Here is a 21,040-nt window from a genome sequence, read left to right on the forward strand (position 1 = left end):
GATTGCTGTGTATTTATTATAGAACAGGGATTCTGTTATTTAAGAAACTCTGTTGCACTTTATGTTTTCTTCACACACACACACATACACAAATCATACTCTGCTATGTATCTGTAAATTATCCTAGTTAGCATAAATAATAGAGAAATGGAAATAGAAAAAGGAACGCCAACATGGGAAAAGTCTACAGTTTTCAATTCTTTTTGAGTAAATTAACCACTTTAGGCTTTCTGGAAGTAATTTTTAAAAGGATTATTAGTTTCCTGGGAGACTGAATATCTTTCTGAATCATGTCATATCTCTAACAGATTTTACTCATATCGTAAGCAAAGCACATTGAAGAAGATAAAATTGCTCTTTCTTGCAAATCAAATATAAATGATTATTTCATCCTGGTATTGTGTTGTATTCTACTTCTCTGCTCCCCAGACTTGCATCCCTGTTACATGGTCACAACTTAATCCTTTGTTGATTCAGCCAGAAAAAAACAGGTCTTTATTCAAAGCATAGTAACTTTAATTTTGTTTTGAAGAAATTTGGGATCTATTTTAGCCTTAATTGATTGTAAATACTTCTGTCAACCTGTGAATCATCAATTGGAGGTATTGTTTGCTTCTTCTCATTGATGAACTCTGATGGAAAGAGATGAATGAAAAAGAGGCATTAATTTTGGTATAAGCTTCTTCAGGCCTCACACAAATATTTGTAAAGGGGATAGCATGAAATTCAGTATCATTATTCCTTATATACACATAAGGTTGCAAAGACACAACCCAGTTTCAGAAAGTAAATATCAGCAATAGCCTGAAAATAATCCAGATAGGATGGTGTGCCAGTTTGAAAGTATCAGGTACCCCAGAAGAGCCATGTTTTACTCCTAATTCGATTTTACAAGGACAGCCATTTCTATTAATCTTGATTCAATATTGTAGCTTGGAATCTTTTGATTAGATTTTCTCCACAGAGATGTGACAGACACAGTTGATTAGAGGGAGACGTGACTCCACCCAATCCAGGTGGGTCTTGATTAGTTTACTGGAATGCTTTAAATAGGAGAAATATTTTGGAGAGAGAACTGTCAGAAATAACAAAAACAACAGAGCCAACAAAAACTTCGGAACAGAGCTTACAGAAATGACAGAAGCATCAGAGCTGGCTGAGAGAGCTGATGGAGATGCTTGGAGAACAGTTGGTCCAGAGAGCAGAGGCACGGGTGTTTGGAGGTGCTTGGAGTCCACCATGAGATGCTAAGCAAGCCAGAACCTGGAGAGAACCAAGGGAAACAAGAGATGAAAGGCAGCCCCAGAGAAGCAAAGTGAGGAACCCCCACAGGAACAGAGGCTGAGAGCAATGGAGCCCAGGAGCAAGGGACCAGCAGATGTCAGCCACATGCCTTCGCAGGTGACAGAGGGCCTCCAGATACAGTGGCCTTTTTCCTGTGAAGGTTGGTTGGTGCCTTAATTTGGACACTTTTACTTCCTTAGAACTGTAAACTTCTAACTTATTAAATTCCCCCTTTAAAAGCTGTTCCATTTCTGGTATATTGCATTCCTGCAGCTTACAAACTAGAACAGATGGCTACTGCAGAGAATATCTGTCTATTGACATGGGTCATGGTGGCTGTGCTTTTAGATCTGTGTATACTGTCTGCCTTCTCAGATATTCCTGGTGTGTGTTTCTTTGGGGGGGGGGGTTGAAAAATCAGTAGAAGGAGTTCTTTTGAAACTTTCTCTGCTGTCATTTCTCTTAGTGTCATATTTCCTCCTGTAATTCCTCTACAATGTCTTCCTGTAACTAACAAAACTTTTGAATGAAAGCATTAGGTTTCTTACATCTATATTTATTTTTCTTACATATTTTCTTTCTTACATAGTTGTTTTTGGATCCTAATTTGGAAAGGGAAGATGGGTTTATATTTCTCCTTTTCCAAGAAAAGAAAAGAAATAGTTGCTTTCATTTACTTCAACTTATTTCTTTTCCAAGGGTCCTTATTACAGAAGAAAAAAAAGAAAGAAAAGAAATGGGAAGGGAAGGGGAAGGGAAGGAAGAAGGAAAGGGAAGGGAAAGGGAAAGTGAAAGGAAGGGAAGGGAAGGGAAGGGAAAAATAAACAAGAAAAAAAAGAACTCCTCCCCCTGCTGGAAAGGACATTTAGTGCCTTGAGGGAGAACATGCTTTTAGCAGTCATCAAATACCTCTTGCTGGGAGAACCTGGGAAACGAAGGCTATTTACACATATTTGGTTAATTATGAAGTTTAAGTTTGCATTTTACCAACTCTATTGGACTAATTCTTTTCTCTTTCTGCATTTTGAATAAATGCTCATTCCCTGAATATTTATAATTCAATGCTTAAGAAAGAGGAATAGTGTAAAATTCTCTGAAATGTTTCCATTTCTAAACCCTAATGTGCTCTCCCTCTGGAAGACTGTACAAATGTGCAACTCAGATTTAACAGGGCCTATGGTTTTGGAGAACACAAAACAATGAAAATAACTCAATCTTATTAACATGATATGTGTTTTGCATAACAAATGACTTTTTAATTATCAGCACTGTCTCCAAACATGACTCATTCCTATGAGATGTAAAACAAAAAAAGAAGAAGCTGAGGAGAAGAGTTTTATAACCAGTATTTGGGCAATCGTAGATTGGGTCAATCCGCTAGAATCGGACAAAACCCTGAAGATTTCCTAACATCTTGTGCTGGTTTGAGAAGATGTACCCTAGAAAAGTCATGTGCTAATCTTAATCCCATTATGTAAAGGCAGTTGTTTCTTCTAATCCCTATTCAGTACTTTGTGTTTGAAACTGTAATTAGATCATCTCCCTGGAGATGTGACTCAGTCAAGAGTGGCTGTTAAACTGGATTAGGTGGAGATATGTCTCCACCCATTCGGGTGGGTCTTTATTAGTTTACTGGAATTTTGTAAAAGAGGAAAGATTTTGGAGATAAAGGAGATTCAGAGAGAGAAGAGAAGAACCACAGAGCCAAAAGAAAGCCACAACACAAAATACAACAGAAGCACAATGCAGAGTCACCAGCCAGTGACTTTGGGAGATGAAGAAGGAAAACGCCTCCCAGGGAGCTGAACAGGAAGCTAGCAGATGATGCCATGTTCACCATGTGCCCTTCCAGCCAGGAAAGAAACCCTGACTATGTTCGCCGTGTATCTTTCCACTTGAACGAGAAACCCTGAACTTCATCGGCCTTCTCGAATCAAGATGTCTTTCCCTGGATGCCTTTGATTGGATGTTTCTATAAACTTGCTTTAATTGGGACATTTTTTTGGCCTTAGAACTGTAAACTAGCAACTTATTAAATTCCCTTTTTTAAAAGCCATTCCATTCCTGGTATATTGCATTCCGGCAGGTAACGAACTAGAACACATCTCTTTATACGAGATAGTATTTGTCTTTTTGTTTAAGCCAGTTTAAATATGAGATTCCTATTACTTGCAGCCAATAGCATCCCAGTATAGTGCTCTGACTGCTAAGCAAAAGAATCCACTCCAGATGACCTAATCAAAAGGAAATGTATTAGGCTAATATCTGAGGGGTCATAGGACTGATTAGAGTCTGAAAGTTCAGGTTTAGAAATCAGCAGAAACCTAGGAAGCTGCGGAGGGTCATTATTTAGAAATCCATACGAATGCTTCAGTTAAATGATTCCATTCTTCTTGGCTCCTTCTCTTCAGATTCATTATCTGGGTGGCTATGTGACTTAGGTCCAAAGTCCACCCCAGGGTATGCAGGGAGCTGCAAGGAATAGAAAGATCTGGCTCCCTTTGTTTTCATCCTGGGAAATGAGCAAACTCATTTCAAGGGGATATTAAACAGGCAACCCCCAACTGAGTTGGAATGTTAAGAGAAATGGGTATGGATGCTGGGTAAATTAAAATAGCAAATGATCTAGCAAAAGAGCATGGCCTTTGAAGTTAGACTCATATTGTCATCATCTCCCTCCATTTATTAGGTGTTTGATCTTGAGTGAATTACTTCTCCTTTCCAAATTTCAGGTTTTCATACTATAAAAGAATGATGATCATGATGATGAAAATCACATCTGTTTTCACAGAATTCTTTCCAAGATCGGTTTTTTTAACTGATGTATTAAAAAAAATTGTTAGTACAAAAATCACCAAACAGTAGCTGTGGATCATCAGTACCATCATCATCAGTATCATTCTCAATATTTCCAGAAGAGATGGGAGATATCTGATGGAACAACCACTTCTCTAGTTACATTATTGTTCTTTAAAGACCCAAGGCTTTAATAGCAATGTTCAGGAGGATGCTCTGAGCAAATACACGACAGTCAGATACCCCCTGCAAGCCTTAATCCGAGGATTGGGTTTCAGAAGAGAAACCCCATCCCATCTTGTGCTTCAGAGTCAAGTATTGAACATCCTCTGGGTGTCTCTCTAAGTGAAGGCAACTCAACCTTCACTTGGTTCTCAGGAAAGGTTGAGATGCTATAAATGAGGCTTGTGAATGGTTTTTAGCTCAGATACAATAATCATCTCAGTGAATTGCTCCACTCAAGAGTGGCTCCTTGATTCCTTGACCTGGGATCTGGGGACTCCAAAACTGTGAGGATTCTGCTTCCAGGAAAGCAACTTTGTCAGCCTTTATAGCCATTGAAGGGCTCTGGAGCAGAAACTTCTGGGCTTCTATTTAATTAATACTATACTGGTGGCAGAACTTTTATGACTTTCTAAAGCACGGCCTTCTGTAGCTTCCTAGATTTCTACTAGTTTTCAAACCAATCTCCTGGACTTTAATGTCTTGTAATTCCTCAGATACTGCCTAATAGATTTCCTTTCGGCTAGGAATCTGAGTTTTATAACCAGTATTTGGGCAACAGTAGAGTGGCCTAGTACCCTTGCATCTAAGTGGAAGGGACCATTTGACTTTTTCTCCCCAATGAAATGTGAGAAATGATGGGCATTATTTCTAGGCCAAGACTCTTCAGAGGCAAGTTGCTTTTTTTATATATATACTTTCTTCCTTATCAGCACTGGCTACAGCCAGTCTGGAGTCCTTATGGTGGCAAGCCCTCAAATTGATAAGAACTTTGATCACCACGTGGAGAAATGCTTCCCACCAATCAGAAAACACCAACATTGACCCATTGTATACTTTGGGTGTTACTATTGCCTACTCTATCTAAAACTAATACAGAAATACTATGTAAGCATTTGTGAAATGAATCAATGTATTTTCTCCCAGTTTGTTTTTTCTATGCATGCTTCTTTCAGGTTTTTCTGTGACAGTTTTGTTGAAAGTTTTATAAAGTTACACTCACACTCGGCATAGTTTCTATAATTTTATACTCATAGCACTTATTCAATGTTTATTTATCTTTGTGAACATATTTATAGAAACTAATGAGTGGATGTTCATTAATGTCTTAACTGTTTACTTATTGGTGCTAAAACTTATTGGTTTACCAATAACTGTTTACTTATTGGTGCTAAACTTTGTCTAGTTTACATTGATTTTTGTAATGAGTAACTGTAATCAAAAGGTCTATGAATGTTACATATTATCTAACAGGGTTTTAGTGAACATACTTCTTTTAGCATACAACCTTATTTTGCTCAATGTCTATGAACTATTTTAAAAGACGCTTCTTCCAAGTGTTGAAATAAACCTAGGTTTCATTCTAGACTACCCACAGTTAGGTTAGGTCTGCTTTGTTCCATAAGCTTTCCCTCTTCTCTTCTGAAGGATTCAGCAGTAGTATTCAACTTTGTGTAGCCTGTCCGGTGTGATTACGTTTAAAGTCCAGGATTGCTTTTTATTGTTTTCAGAAGACAGATAGCAGCTGGCTCCTGGTCTAGGCTTTAGCAGTAACCAAATCATCAGTCTCATGGTATTGCTCCTGACATTAACTGATTTCATAGCAAGGTTTATCTTTTATATCTCAAATTGAAAATAAACTCAAATTGTGCCACGATGATTGATTTTGGAAAACCATTACGACAACAACAACAAAGACCCGTTAGTTGAGTTTCAGGAATCGTTGTATTATAAGAAACATGTTACATTCATGGAAAGTATTTATGAACTTAGTAAGGTCCTTAGATAACACTTTATAAATTGTTTCCTCTGCCTCTGGCTCCAAACTTCTTTGTATATCTCAATTATTATTTGTCATAATTTAGTAAAATTGGAAAATTCAAGAGGGAAAGAAAACAGATTGTGAAAATTGAATCAAAAAGGTGGTTTTGAGAAAGGCTGATTTTGCATTACCAATTCCTAGCTTACTTTTGGATGGGAGAAAAGCACGTCAATTCCGTCTTTTATCACTTCCTTCCAAGGTGAGGGGCCACTTAACATTTGTGGACTCGGCATTTCCTATTTTTTCACTTATGTATAATAAAAATGAACTAAACCAAAGCAGGGTGTGGACTTATTTTCTTTTATGCCATTGGTAATCTTCTTCCTCTTTCTTGTTGAACTTATTGTCTGAATAATTTTTTTAAAAGGGTATGTGAGGCAGTAACTAGTTTAGTTGATTGGGAAATTGAAACAAAAGGAGCTTACTGAAAATCAGTCATTTGGGGAAGTCAATATTGAGGTGGTAACTTATGAGCAGATGTCTACAAGATAAGAAGGAGCCAGCCATGTGTCCGGAATATTCAGCACCAATACAAAGGACATGAGGATGGAGTGTTCAATAATGAAGGCACATGGCAGGAGCAGGGTAAGCAAGAGGAAAGCCATAGGGAGTTGCGGAATAGCACAGAGAACTTCTGGTTACAGTCAGGAACTCACTTTTATTCTGTTGCAATTGGCCGCTCATTTTCAGCATGTTAAGCAGGAGAATGGCATGAGCTAATTGACATTTTTTAAAAATCACTGTTGTATATAGAATTGATAATGGAGAGACCAGATAGTCTTAGGAAAACCAGACAGTGTAATAATCAATTGAGGTGAGAGCTAATGTGGCTTGTACTAGGGTGGTAACTGTGGAAATAAAGAGAAGTAGATGGGTTTCAGTTATGATTTGGAGGTAGAGCCTAAAAGAGCTACTTTTGATTGGCTGTGGGTGTGAGACAAAGTAAGAAATGAGAAATAACTCCTAGGTTGTGGGTGCAAGACAAATTAAGAAATGAAGAATAACTCCTAGGCTTTGGCTCTAGCACATATAGGGAGATGGTGGTACTTTATACCAAGGCAGGGACCAGAGAAGTGGGAAGAGAAGAGAAATTCAGTCAAGAGTTCTGACTTAGTCATGCTAAAATTTGGGCTCATATTAATAAATAAAAATATCCACTAGACAGTTGATAAATAAATCTGTAACTCAAGAGAAAGGTTGGGTCAGGTATACATATATATAAAGTCATGAGACTAGATTAGGCCATCCAAGAATAGAGACACTGAAGAATAAAATGGAGAGCTTATAACTGCTGTGCAACAGTCCAAAAGAGAATGAGGAGAAGGAGACAGAAAAGAAAACTTAATATAGAGAACAACACAGAAGAAAAATAACCAAGTGTATGATGTCACATTAGGCAAGAGAACAAAGTGTTCCTAGAAGGCAAGTGTAGTGAACTGTATTCTAGTCCACTAAAGACTAAGAAGGATGAGGGCAGCCAATGACCACTGCATTTGGTAATATGCAGGATATCTATGACCTGCACAAAAGAAACTTTAGAGGACTGGTAGGAACAGAAGCTCAGTCAAAGTGAGTCAAGGAGAAAAAGGAAAGAAGTGTAATATTATTCTTTCAATGAGTTTTTCTGTGGAAGAGAGCACACAGAAGGTGTCGTAGATAGGGGAGGAGCCATGGCTTAGGGGTTTTGCTGCTATTATTTGGAGATGGGATGTGGGCTGGTTTGAAGCTGTTATATACTCCAGAGAAGCCATGTTCTTTATTTTAATTCAGTCTTGTGTGCACAGACCTATTGTTGGGTGGGCTCTTTTTGATTAAGTTGTTTCCATGGAGATGTGACCCATCCAGTTGTGTGTGGGACATTTTGATTAGGTTGCTTCCATGGAGATGTGTCTCCACCCATTCAGGTTGGGTCTTAATCCACATACTGGAATACTTTAAGAGGGAACCATTTTGGAAAAAACTCAGAGCTGATACAGACAGAGATATTTGGTGATGCAGAAAGAAAACACATCCAGAGAAGATGTTTGAAGTCAAGAAGCTGGGACAAAAAGCCAGCAGACATTGCCATGTGCCTTCCCATGTGACAAAGAAACCCCTAACACCATCAGTCTTATCTTCAGAGTCAAGTTATCTTTCTCTTGATGCCTTAGTTTGGACATCTTTATGGCCGTAGAACTGTAAACTTGTAACTTAATAAATTCCCTTTATAAAAGCCAACTCATTTATGATATATTGCATTCCAGCAGCAGTAGCAAACTAAGACATGCTTGTATAACTCTAAGACAAATTCAGTAGAGAAGAAAACACTGGTTACAAGGGAGGAAGAAGGTATTGCTGAGGAAGTGACATCTTTGAGAATGTGAGGGGGTTGGGAACTAGAGCACAGTGGAAGAGTTGTCCTTCCAGAGAAGCAGGGACCTTTTATCTTTATCATGGCCACAGCTCCAAAGAAGTAACCAGCAGGTAGCCTAGAGTGACTCAATCTATAAAGTATGAATACCCTAGGATGTTGTTGTGGGGCCTTGGAGACTTTGGTGTTGGGATTCAGAGGCTCAGTTCAGTCTCAAGTAAGTCATGTCTCACCATGCCCTATTTGTGTTTACTGCAGTCTTTTTCCCTAAACAAGATTCCACATTCTCTCTACTCTTCCAATTTCTCATCACACTTAAAAGTGTAAGTTAATACTCCCTTCTCTAAGAAGCCATCTGTAGCTGCTTCAGCTTACATGAATTTCTCCTTCTCTGAATTCTAAAGTTCTGTGCAATCTGTATTTGGACTTACATACTATTTTGGTCACTAAACGTTTTTTATCTTAGGTCTTGTTTGCACAATGAGATCAGAGTTCCATGAGAACAGTGAGTACGATTTTGATATCCGGTCTTCTGTGGTGCCTAAACACTGGCAGGGATGGTGTCAGGTTGCAGAAACTGACTGCTCATGGATTGCGGCAAAGACAAACAGAAGGGATCAGGCGGGGGATTGCAGAAAAGTATTTCCAGTGGCTATACATCATTAACCCAAAACCCTGGTTAATTTAGGGTGAACTAAATTCTGTAGAGGTGTGTGGCATAAGCAACAGAGTGCCACATCCATTGCCACTGCTAACGCTTTGAATACATCTGGCCAAAACTAATTGTGCCAGAGCACCCTGGATATGACAACATTTATTCTAAAATCATCAGTCATACTAATCCCCATATTTATTGAGGAAGTATCATGATGCTCATCATTGAGTGGCATGATAATTAACTTCATTTTTGCAGTTGGGTCTATCACCTTTATTCAAACTATATAACACACAGGATAAACCAGTACAGACCTGCCCACACCTGATAGTTACCATATTTCCAAGTAAAGCGTTTTGTGATGAATTGAAAAAACTGATTAGGTGTCATTGTCATTTCCATTGAAGGAAATTGAATTTATATTCCCAGGATCCCCAATGGTTATATTGCTGGTGAATTATGAATGTTCTCTTAAATAATTTGCATCCTGATGAGGTTAGGACGTACTGAAACTACAACTCTTACTTTCTTCTTTGATCTTTACATCACCTCTACATCCTTCTTCATGAGTATTTTCCAGTTGCATAAAAAAAGCATGTGAATTTCACCTGAATCTATGATACTGTTAGGAATGATTCACTAAGGAAGTCAGGTTGTATAGCTATTTGGTGATGGCTTCAGGCATCCTTAGCTGGTGGGCATCTCAGTAAGGATAGAATGCTCCAGAAGGATGTAAGGAGCTGATTCTCATTAGCCAGCTCCAAATCTATTACCAAACAAACAAAAAATACTCTCCAATTTTGGGCCACCAACCAATATACACTAGATGTTCTTGGCCTTTCCACAGGATGGGTTGGGACAAGAAAATGGTAGGAAGGGCTGGCAAAGGGGACACAGTGCTATGGCATCATTTAGAAGTCATTAACTCTAGTATAAAAAAGGCAAAGTTTATCACACAGAACAATCTGCAGAACGTAAAGGTGAAAGGGGAAATGCTATTGTTCCTCGTAACTTGTGGTGTTCAACTAAATGATTTTTATCTTTGAGAAGTATTATTCATATGAAAGAAATACAATAGTCTTTTAGGTTCTGCTGAAGATGATTTATTTAATGCTTTTGAATTATCTTAGTTGAAAAGGTCTTCTTGTTCGCCTGCCATGCCAGAGACCCGGGTTCAATTTCCCATGCCTGCCCAAAAAGAAAAGAAAAAGGAAAAGTCTTCTTGATTTTTCTAAATTAATTCTCACCTCTCCATTACCTTTCTTCCTACTCCCTAGAAACACTTTCACATAATCCATCTCCAATCGGCAAGAAAAAATCTGAATTTTCCTTTTTAAAGAAATCAACATTATAGGTAAGATACTAAGATTTTGTACCATTTAGAATTTACAACTAATTAGTTTTCTGAAAACAGACTGGAACTGTCTAAAGAGTTATCTAGGAAAGAAAATTTCCCTTTCTTTGAATTTCTTTTGGGATGTGAAAATGAGAAAGGTTACCTTTAATGCTATTTTGGAAGCAATCGTATCACTAAAGGTGCAGGACTGCATTTCTAAATTGGTTTAGGATCATCACATCTCATTTCTGCTCTAATTCCCTAAGAGACTCAGTTTCCGATTAACGTGAGAAAGATTGACAGATGGAAAAGGAATCCTTTCCCTGGGGAGCAGCACCTTCAGTGCTATTGCTTGGCCTGAAGTGCCCTTTATACCCTAGTCTTCCTTGCTGAGTGGGCTTTCTTTGCTCTGTCCTGACAGGATCAGCTTTTCTGGGAAATCCCTGTAGAGAAATCTCTCCAGACCCACTCATGCAGACCTCTCTTTTGGTTTGAAGTGCCCTTACCTCCTGTAGAGCCACTATTAACTTCGAAGAAGCCCCCCATCACTCTTTGAACAACTTGAAGACAGGGACTGTCCTTTATTTCTCTCCTCACCCAGCAGGTGTCTAATAAATGTCTACTGAACAAATAATTCTTCAGTCTATTATTTACTAGTTATGTGATCTTGGATGAGTTAACTTGGTCTCCACATGCCTCAGTTTCTTCATCTGTGGCTAATAACGCAAGTTTTATTGGATTGTGGACAGGATTAAATGAAAATTAGGCAAAATGTTTATCAGCATGCCTGGCCCATAGAAGGAATCTGTGGCAGACACTATTATAACCTACCCTAAGGCCATTCTTCTTACTAATAGATGCTAAATGTTATCCTGGTAGGAGGCAACAGAGTGTTTAAAGAAGGAAAACCCGCCCACTCCCAGAGGCTTATCAATGGCTGGATTAGGTGTGGGCCCAGGGCTCAGTTCTGGTTAATGAAAACTGAGGGAATTCTGCAGAAGGTTTATGGATTTTCCTCTTTGATGAAAGAAAGACTCAAGAGGAAAAAGACTATCCCCTTTGCCTCCATCTTGCTACCCTGAGGAGAAATCTAAGAGAATTATGTATAAACTACCTCAATGGACAAACATCTTTGAGTTGCTGTATTAATCAACCCTAAAATCACCTCCCAGTAGATTTTAGTATGTGAGATAATTAAATGTCCTTATTGTTAAGCCACATTAATTGACTATTCTGATACTTGAAAGGGAAAAGAAATCCAAAATAATAGAATGCTCAACTAATGCCTGCTATTTATAGTTATTAATGGTTCCAGCCAAGACTAATGTTCTCTGACAAATCTGTGCTACCACAAGGAAGTAGTATCTTGCCTAGAATACTTCATTGGGTACTGTTTCCAAAATAAGAATTTTATATGCCAAGACTTCTAGGGTATTTAAAAAGCAGGTAAACAAGACACCAGCTACTCGCTACCACCACCCACTACCTTACTATCTCTCTAAAATTCCAGGGAACCATAAAGCAAAAAAAAGATCAAGTTTGATGACAAAATATTTTAATATTTAATTGAATTTATGGGACCTAATGTAATACTGAAGCAGATTGTGTTCTGTTTCAAACCCAATGCAGAAAATTTCACTCCTACTGACTCATCTCATTCAATAAACTTGTATCCAATCTCTTATTTAAATTCCCCACCTCCACCTACCCTACACCTCATCAGCTCACATCCCACAGTAAACAATTTGTTCATTAGTCATAAGAGCAATAAGGGTAAGTTGACGTTTGCCTTTTAGGAGAATGTCTTCGATTTCTCATATTCTCCTTCAGATTTATTAACATTTCTTGTTCTATGAAACTCCAACTAGGTTGTCAGTGTTTCAGAGTTTTCCACTTACTCTCAGACTTTTAGGTACCTACCGTGTCACATCAAGTCTTCTCATCTTTCTTACAACATCCACCATAGCATATCAAAGATACCCAACACGAACAAAAATACAAATATTGTTATACATATTGGATGTCTTTATCATGATGGTTAATAAACACAAATGAAAGTATGGATGGACATGGACATTCTCCTTCTTAAATCTTTTGTGTGCAAGCGGGAGAGTATCCTCTACAACATTCATACCCCATGGATCAATCAGATTCCAACAGAAAACAAATGGCACAGTCAAAATAGTATATAAAAAATTAAACACTTTTGTGCATCAAAGAACTTCATCAAGAAAGTAGAAAGACAGCCTACACAATGGGAGACAATATTTGGAAATGACATATCAGATAAAGGTCTAGTATCCAGAATTTATAAAGAGATTGTTCAACTCAACAACAAAAAGACAGCCAACCCAATTACAAAATGGGAAAAAGACTTGAACAGACACCTCTCAGAAGAGGAAATACAAATGGCCAAAAGGCACATGAAGAGATGCTCAATGTCCCTGGCCATTAGAGAAATACAAATCAAAACCACAATGAGATATCATCTCACACCCACCAGAATGGCCATTATCAACAAAACAGAAAATGACAAGTGCTGGAGAGGATGCGGAGAAAGAGGCACACTTATCCACTGTTGGTGGGAATGTCAAATGGTGCAACCACTGTGGAAGACAGTTTGGCGGTTCCTCAAAAAGCTGAATATAGAATTGCTATACGACCCAGCAATACCATTGCTGGGTATCTACTCAAAGGATTTAAGGGCAAAGACACAAACGGACATTTGCACACCAATGTTTATAGCAGTGTTATTTACAATTGCAAAGAGATGGAAACAGCCAAAATGTCCATCAACAGAAGAGTGGGTAAACAAACTGTGGTATATACATACGATGGAATATTATGCAGCTTTAAGACAGCATAAACTTATGAAGCATGTAATAACATGGATGGACCTAGAGAACATTATGCTGAGTGAGTCTAGCCAAAAACTAAAGGACAAATACTGTATGGTCCCACTGATGTGAACCGACATTTGAGAATAAACTTGGAATATGTCATTGGTAACAGAGTCCAGCAGGAGTTAGAAACAGGGTAAGATAATGGGTAATTGAAGCTGAAGGGATACAGACTGTGCAACAGGACTAGATACAAAAACTCAAAAATGGACAGCACAATAATACCTAATTGTAAAGTAATCATGTTAAAACACTGAATGAAGCTGCATCTGAGCTATAGGTTTTTGTTTTTGTTTTTTTGTTTGTTTGTTTTTTGTTGTTTTTTTTGTCTGTCTGGTTGTTTGTCTTTTTTTTTTTACTATTGTTATTACTTTTATTTTTTTCTCTATATTAACATTCTATATCTTTTTCTGTTGTGTTGCTAGTTCTTTTAAACCGATGCAAATGTACTAAGAAACGATGATCATGCATCTATGTGATGATGTTAAGAATTACTGATTGCATATGTAGAATGGTATGATTTCTAAATGTTGGGTTAATTTCTTTTTTTTATTTTTTTCCGTTAATTAATAAAAAATAAAAATAAAAAAAATAGTATATAAAATGAGATAATTTGTAGAGTGTTTATAATAGGCCATGGCAAAGGTGAAGAGTAGGGTAACACTAAGAGATAATGTAGTAATGGGGGCAGCAGTGTCCAAGTCATTACCACTACCCCGGGGCAGAAGGAAGAAGGAAATGGGGGAGAGTTGAGTAATGTACAGAATGCTGCCCCTGGAAAGGCAAGTGACTTTCAGTTGAGGACACAGCCAGCCCAGGGTACTATTTCATAAAGGAATCGGATACCTTGACCTCACTCTCTTCTCTTTTTCTGACCTTGACCAAATCTAATCAGAATCCAAATGATATGGGGTGCCTATAGATGAAATCAATCCATCTCAGCCTCTGGGACAGAGAAGGGGGAAGAAAGGTGGAGCACACATCTGCAGAGGCATACTCCAAGTCCAAGATGGAGCTAGTTGAGAAGAAAAGAACTGAGTCAGAGAAAAGTTCTGTATAGTGTCTTTCACAAGGCCTGGTGAGGACTTACGGGACAGAGAAAAGAGAAAGCAGAATCAGAACACCTTCACCCTTAACTCTATGCTTGCTTGAATATTAGGTCTTCCCATAGGTCAGGCCAATCATTAGGCCTCTGCAAACTTAACAGAAATTTTGATTTGGGTGAGAGATGCTGAGAAAGACACAACCAGAAACAGAAAAAGTGAAGGAAAATAAGAAGTCAATGTCTCTCCCTCCATGACACTGAATTTGGGGGATGAGTTGGAAAAGACTTACATAACTCTAAGCTATGAAAAAAATTTTTAAAACACTCTAAATTAACCAATATCCTGAATTAACTGGATATTGACCTAGTTATTCACAAAGTAAAGCACATTATTTAATAGATAATCCACTGCTATGCACGTGAATGGGACATTATTAGTGTCTACCTCAGTATATTTACTTGCATGTCTAAAGTTTTAGAAATTCCTTGCCAAAAAAAGTTGTTAATTCATTTTTGAGCTATGTCTGACTTTGGGTAGAAAAGGACTTTAGTACCTAAGTTATTCAGATATATTTTGTACATTCTTAATTAACTTTTACTTAACAACAACAGAGTGATGGCTTTTTAAGAAATTGAGACATGACATATAAAGCTGAAGTCTCTCCATGAACTCCAGTCCTGCTCCCCTCACCAAACACCTCTGTTTGAGATACATCTCCTTCCAGACCTTTCGTCCATGCCTTTGAATATGTATTGATACATATATATTTCTATAGAGATGAATTTCTTAGAAATTATGTAGTAGTAGATAAACAGTGCTATACTGTACATATAATTTTACAATTTCTTTTTTCCCAATAATATGTATTAGAGCTATATTGATACTTCATATAGAGGTAGTACATTCCTTTTATTATTGGCATGAATATACCACAGTTTATTTACTCATCACCTATTGATGGGTACTTAATTGATTTTATTTGGGAATATAAACAATGTAATAATAAAAACTTTTCTATGTGTCTTCTTGAGTGCATGTGCATTCATTTTTTAGGGCAATTAGAAAGACACGGGATTGCTCACCTGTAAATGTGGTAAACAGTCTCTGAAGAGGGCAACCACCAATCTCTTCCCTCTCTGTAAACTCATGCTGCTTCTCACATCAATATTTAGAGCCTAATTCCCACTGCCTTGAAAATGTGCTGGTTTTAGTGACCTGTTTGGCAATAAAATGCAATGGAAATGAGGTTCAGGGACTTCTGAAGCCAGGCCACAGGAAGCCTTACAGTTCACACATGCACCCCTTGAAATACTTGCTTTGTGGAAATCTAATCACTATGTAAAGAAGTACAACTATTTCAGACTCCCATGCTTAGAGGAAGCCCATGCTTATCCGCCTGGAAATGCCATGTGGGTAGAAAGAGAAACCAGGTAACATGTTCCAGCTATCCTAGCAGAAGTACCAGGCATCTTACAATTGAAAACACCATCTTGGATATCCAGCCCAGTAGAGTTTTTGGATAACTCAAGCCCTAGCTGCTGAGGGGGGGCAGCCACAGGAGAGCCCCTAGTGGGAACCACCCAGCTGGACCTAGTCATGACATCCAGTCATGAGAAAAAACAGTCAATTTTTTTTAACCACTAAATTCTGAGATCGTTTGCTATGCAGCAGTTGAGAACTGTAACAATGGAGTAGTCTAACTTTCACTTTTTATTTTTTATTTTTGTACACTGAATGGCAGTATCGCATTTCATTATTTTTCATGTGAGTATCCCATTATTGCAGCACCATTTGTTGAATTTTTGTTTGTTTAGTTCTTTTTGCCTGTTTGCTTTTTGGGGAAGTGCATGGACAGGAAATTGAACCCAGGTCTCGGCACGGCTGGCAAGAATTCTACCTCTAAACTACCCTTGCACCCCTTTAACTTACACTTTTAATAAGTGCTCCCCAATTGTCTTCCAAAATAGCTACAACATTTACTCTCCTACTGCCAGTATATGAAGATTCCTATATCCCTACAACCTTTTTTATACTGAAAAAGTACATAGACCCTGTTTTAAGCTGACTTTTTTACTTTGGCTCTAAAGCCAAAGGAACTTATAATTTCCATGTAAGGAAGAGGTTGTGGCTTTTCTTGTACTCAGTGTGCAGACAGGATCAGGTAGACTACTTCCTTTCTTAAATAAATTAGAGAACTTCCTTTCTATACTTAAAAAATGTAAAAACACTTCATACTAATTGTACCTATTGTATTGTCTGGTTATCAGGGACCCCAAGCTTGCATAACATGATACAAAAGAAATGTTTGAGAAATGACTCTGGATCATTTTCCAGCAGTCAGTCTGAGGCTGTCCCCAGGGCCACACATGTCAAAAGAGCTCATGTCAAGGTGAACATGGTTCTAAATATATAACACCACTTCTTTATCTCTCCAATTCAATTAAATACTAACAAATCCAACCACTGTCATAAAATGACTACAGGGAATTAGATCAATGTACCTCTGTGAAAATTTCTTCTGGGCCAGTCAGAAGGATGGTCCAATTATTTGCAGTGATTTGGATGGTGACATAAAGTCTATACTTCAATGCTATCATTTAAATGCTATCATTTAATTGCTGTTGATCTTATTATTGATTTACAACATGAGATCATAATACTAGTTTCCACAGTCCCAGTGCTCAACCCAATAGAGTGCGTTCCCAGCACAGAGAGTGTGCAGTGATCTTGGCCAGAAAAACCTATCCTTTCTGTGTTATCCTTCTATATGAACCCAGATAAAGCCATCACTCAGCATCACCAATCCTTTCTACACAAATAAGAACAAAAAAATGGTATTATTTTATTACAAATACAATGTATGTTTGCTTTATGAAGTCAAACAATACACAATTATATATTTTAAAGTTGATATTTCCTCATAATCCATCTCTCTTTGCTCCTCCCTTCTCCAAATATAACACTTTCAACAGTAGATTTTTTTCCTTCAGACATATTCTTATACATTGTTGCATTGTTATTCCTATTTGTTGTTGGATGGGTGGCCACAATGCATTCCTCTGAATTGTTATTACAATGCATTGCTGCTGATCTTATTATTGATTTACAACATGAGATCATAATATTAGTTTCCACCCTTCTGTTTTCTCTTAACCATAAGATCAGGAACCCTTGCCATAGGTACAAGTGTTTCTACCCTCATTTGTCCTTTCATAACAACCATATAGAACTCCACTATCCTGTTTCCTCCTGATGTGAGTTATGGGTTATTACTAGAAAAAAAGAGCTTACCTTTTAATTTCAGTGGCTCATCCTGGAATAGGATCAGTAAGGACTGCAAAGCAGAGTGAACAAGTAGTTTGGGAATAGAACAAAGAAGCAATTGGGGGATGGATTCTCTGTGAGTGTTTACATAGGTAAGGAGGAGGAAAAATGAATGACACTGTCAGAATGCTGACAATATTAATGTTAGCATTAACATGTTTTAGTTGGAATTAGATAAGACTGATGTGAATACTTTTTATTTAAGACCACAGCAGAGTTGTTATTTAAATGAATGTGGTGGAATCCCATTAAAGCACAAAAATTAATAGATATTCTCTTGTATTGAGACAGACTATGTGCTGAATTACGTTCTCCAAAATGGAACTGAACATAACTAAAACATTGCTATTAAAAACATGCTAGTAAGACAGTTGTTCAATTTTACTGTCATTACTGTTATTCAAAATACTAATAATAATTAAGTCTACCTCTCAATATGTAAAAGTCATCAAAAAGGTATCTATTAGGTTATCCTGGAGGTTATTCCTGTGCATTATATAGATATCCCTTTTTAGTTTATAGTGTGGCTGGAGGGAAGTACCTGAAACTGTTGAGCTGTGTTCTGGTAGCTTTGATTCTTGAAGACCATTGTATAAAGATATAACTTTTACAGTGTGACTGTGTGATTGCGAAAACCTTGCGTCTGATGCTCCTTTTATCCAGGGTATGGATAGATGAGTAAAACAATATGGATAAAAAATAAATAATAGGGAGGATAAGGGGTAAAATAAATTGGATAGATGGAAATAGTACTGGTCAATGAGAAGGAGGGGTAAATGGTATGGGATGTATAAGTATTTTCTTTTTCCTTTTTATTTCTTTTTCTGGAGTGATGCAAATGTTCTAAAAAATGATCATGGTGATGACTATGCAACTATGTGATGATATTGTGAACCATTGATTGCACACCACGTATGGACTGTATGCATATGAAGATTTGTCAATAATTTTTTTTTAAAAAGGTATTTATTCACCAAAGACATTTCTCTAGTACAAGTAGTATTAAGAAAAATACCAACAAAATATCTACCTTATTTGGACTGAGAGCCTTTGGGCGGATGAATAAAGACAGATTTCTTATATTAGTGTTTTTTTAGATATCATGATAAAAGCAATAATTTACAACCAGTTGTTATCTAAGAAGCTTCTTGTGAGTGAATTTGAGACCTATCCAAGAACCAATAAAACAAAAATAATTTAGTGATGCTGAAAACAATGTCTCTTCAAGTCAAATTAATCCCAATCAAAGGGAAGTAGAAGGATAAGAGACTACACTGTCTTCAAATATGTGTTTTTTACAAAAACATACATAATGAAAGTTGACTTGGTCCCTCAAACTCTCATCTAGCAAACTCTATAAAGTCCAAAAGGCAGAGATAAGAACCAGAAAGTAAATGAAAAAGTTGAGCATCCAATATGGAGTTGTCACAGAGTTAAAACATTAACTATTTTACATTTTATTCAGAAAGGTACCCATGCCTTCAAGTAGAATTGTGTCATTTGGGGCCAATTTTTAAAAGCTCACTTATCTGTTTTCTCAATTCATAACACATTAGAAGTGACAATTTAGGAGTGGTAGAAAAGATCGGCTGCTAATGATAGACAAATTGACATTAGCATACTAAAGGTAAACATTCTAATTCTAAATTTTAGCAGCTTGGGCCAATTTAGGGAAGAAGCAAACAATCCTTGGATTTCTCAAAGCATGGAAGTTAAGTTTGTTCATTCTTTTCTCTTCACTACTCTGTATGCAAAAAGGAAGAAAAATGTAGAATACATTTTTGAAAGATTTTCATTAATTTTTTAAAATTAAAAACAATATTTGTTTGATGTTCAAGTTCTCATAAAATTTTATTAATATCTCTCTCTGTATGATGTCTCATCAAGAGTTAACTTTCCATATTTGGCCTTACTTGGAGAAGGAAAGGTAAAACTCTTCTAGATAGAAAGATAGATAGATAGATAGATAGATAGATAGATAGATAGATAGATAGATAGATAGATAGATAGACAGACAGATAAATAGATGGGTAGATAAATAGAAAACCTAGCACTGTCTTCTCTTTTCCAAAGCCCTCTATTTATTAGCCTGATAGATACAATGTCTGTCTAGGTGCCACAGCATCTCCCTGTGTCTACTGAATTAAGGACCATCTAAATCCACAACTTAAAAATGTATATTGAAGGTTAAGTGGATCCATTGAAGACTCCAAAACAAGAATTTTCTCACAACTGATATAGCAGAAAGCTCAAATAAATTAAAATTTGTACTGGATTTCATTGAAGGACAGACCTTGGAAAAGGGGCTTGCAGACAGTACAGTGAGAAAGCTTCTTCTTAAAGAATCTCCATACTGTATTCCAAGGAACCCCTGAGTCAGAAGTAAGGTATAAGGGGCTACTTTAGGGACTAAGGGAAAACCAAACAGACTGAGTGGGGCTCCAGATCCCCACACATTTACCCCACCCAAACAGCTTTGCTTGCATCTATTTGTCATACCTGATGGTCTATGCAATTTCAGTTTTATAGATAAAAGCAAAAGTTTTTAAACCACCAATTAGGACTAGGTATAATATGGATCAGTCTCAAATAAATAGTGTTCAATGTCTAACACAGAAACTAAATGAGATTGATACATAATACTACTATGCACATTTAAAATATATACTCACAAAGTCTTCACATTTTATAAGAACGGATGCATATTTAAGGACATAAATACACTGGAGTGGGTAGCTATTTGAGGGAATAAGATAGAGATGAGGATTGGGGATAAAAGAAAAAATGAAAAGAAATAAAATAAGATTAGAAAAAAGTAGACCACTAAATGGATGATGCTGTCCATGTGCTGTGAATAATCTCTGAACCCGAGATCCAAATAAAAAAATTAAAATAAAATAAAGTAAAACAGTTCCAACATCTATACCATGAAACATCCTTTAACCAACCCAGTTGACAGAGTGTCATACAGTCTTTCTTTGAATACCTTCAACCGCAGTAACACACAAAGGCCAGCATTATGACCAGGAAAAATCTTACCTCTTGGAGTCCTACATGTTCCAGTGGCTTGCATTTGTGCTCATTAGTAGAGGTTTTGAATTCTGCAGTAATATTTCTAAAAGCTTTGTTGCCATGAAGACACTATCTTAGGCTGAAAAAAAAGATCAGTGGGCCCAATAACCGGCAAGTTCTCAGCAAAATGCTGTGCCTCCACTTAAAAAACAAATCAGCCGGGAATGCAAGGGTAGTTCAGTGGTAGAATTCTCATGTGCCATGCGGGAGGTTGGGGTTCAATTCCTGGCTCA

At 37.2% G+C, this 21,040-nt stretch overlaps 1 long non-coding RNA gene across 3 annotated transcripts in view; it reads right to left on the reverse strand.

Moving 5' to 3' along the window:
- The window catches only part of LOC143658011 (uncharacterized), a 31,578-nt gene extending 13,775 nt beyond the window's left edge, over nucleotides 1-17,803 (reverse strand). Inside the window, exons 1-3 of one of the 3 annotated variants that reach the window (XR_013163066.1) lie at nucleotides 17,703-17,803; nucleotides 15,494-15,626; nucleotides 1,131-1,263 (exon numbers count right to left, since the gene is read on the reverse strand). This is a non-coding gene — a long non-coding RNA (uncharacterized LOC143658011). Of the gene's footprint in view, nucleotides 1-1,130; nucleotides 1,264-10,209; nucleotides 10,318-15,493; nucleotides 15,627-17,702 lie in introns of those variants that run through there. The other 2 variants (XR_013163064.1, XR_013163065.1) reach the window with 2 other exon arrangements.
- Between the last annotated feature and the right edge of the window lie 3,237 nt (nucleotides 17,804-21,040).

Source organism: Tamandua tetradactyla, chromosome 15 (genome assembly GCF_023851605.1).
Source record: "Tamandua tetradactyla isolate mTamTet1 chromosome 15, mTamTet1.pri, whole genome shotgun sequence".
NCBI classification, from domain to species: domain Eukaryota; kingdom Metazoa; phylum Chordata; class Mammalia; order Pilosa; family Myrmecophagidae; genus Tamandua; species Tamandua tetradactyla.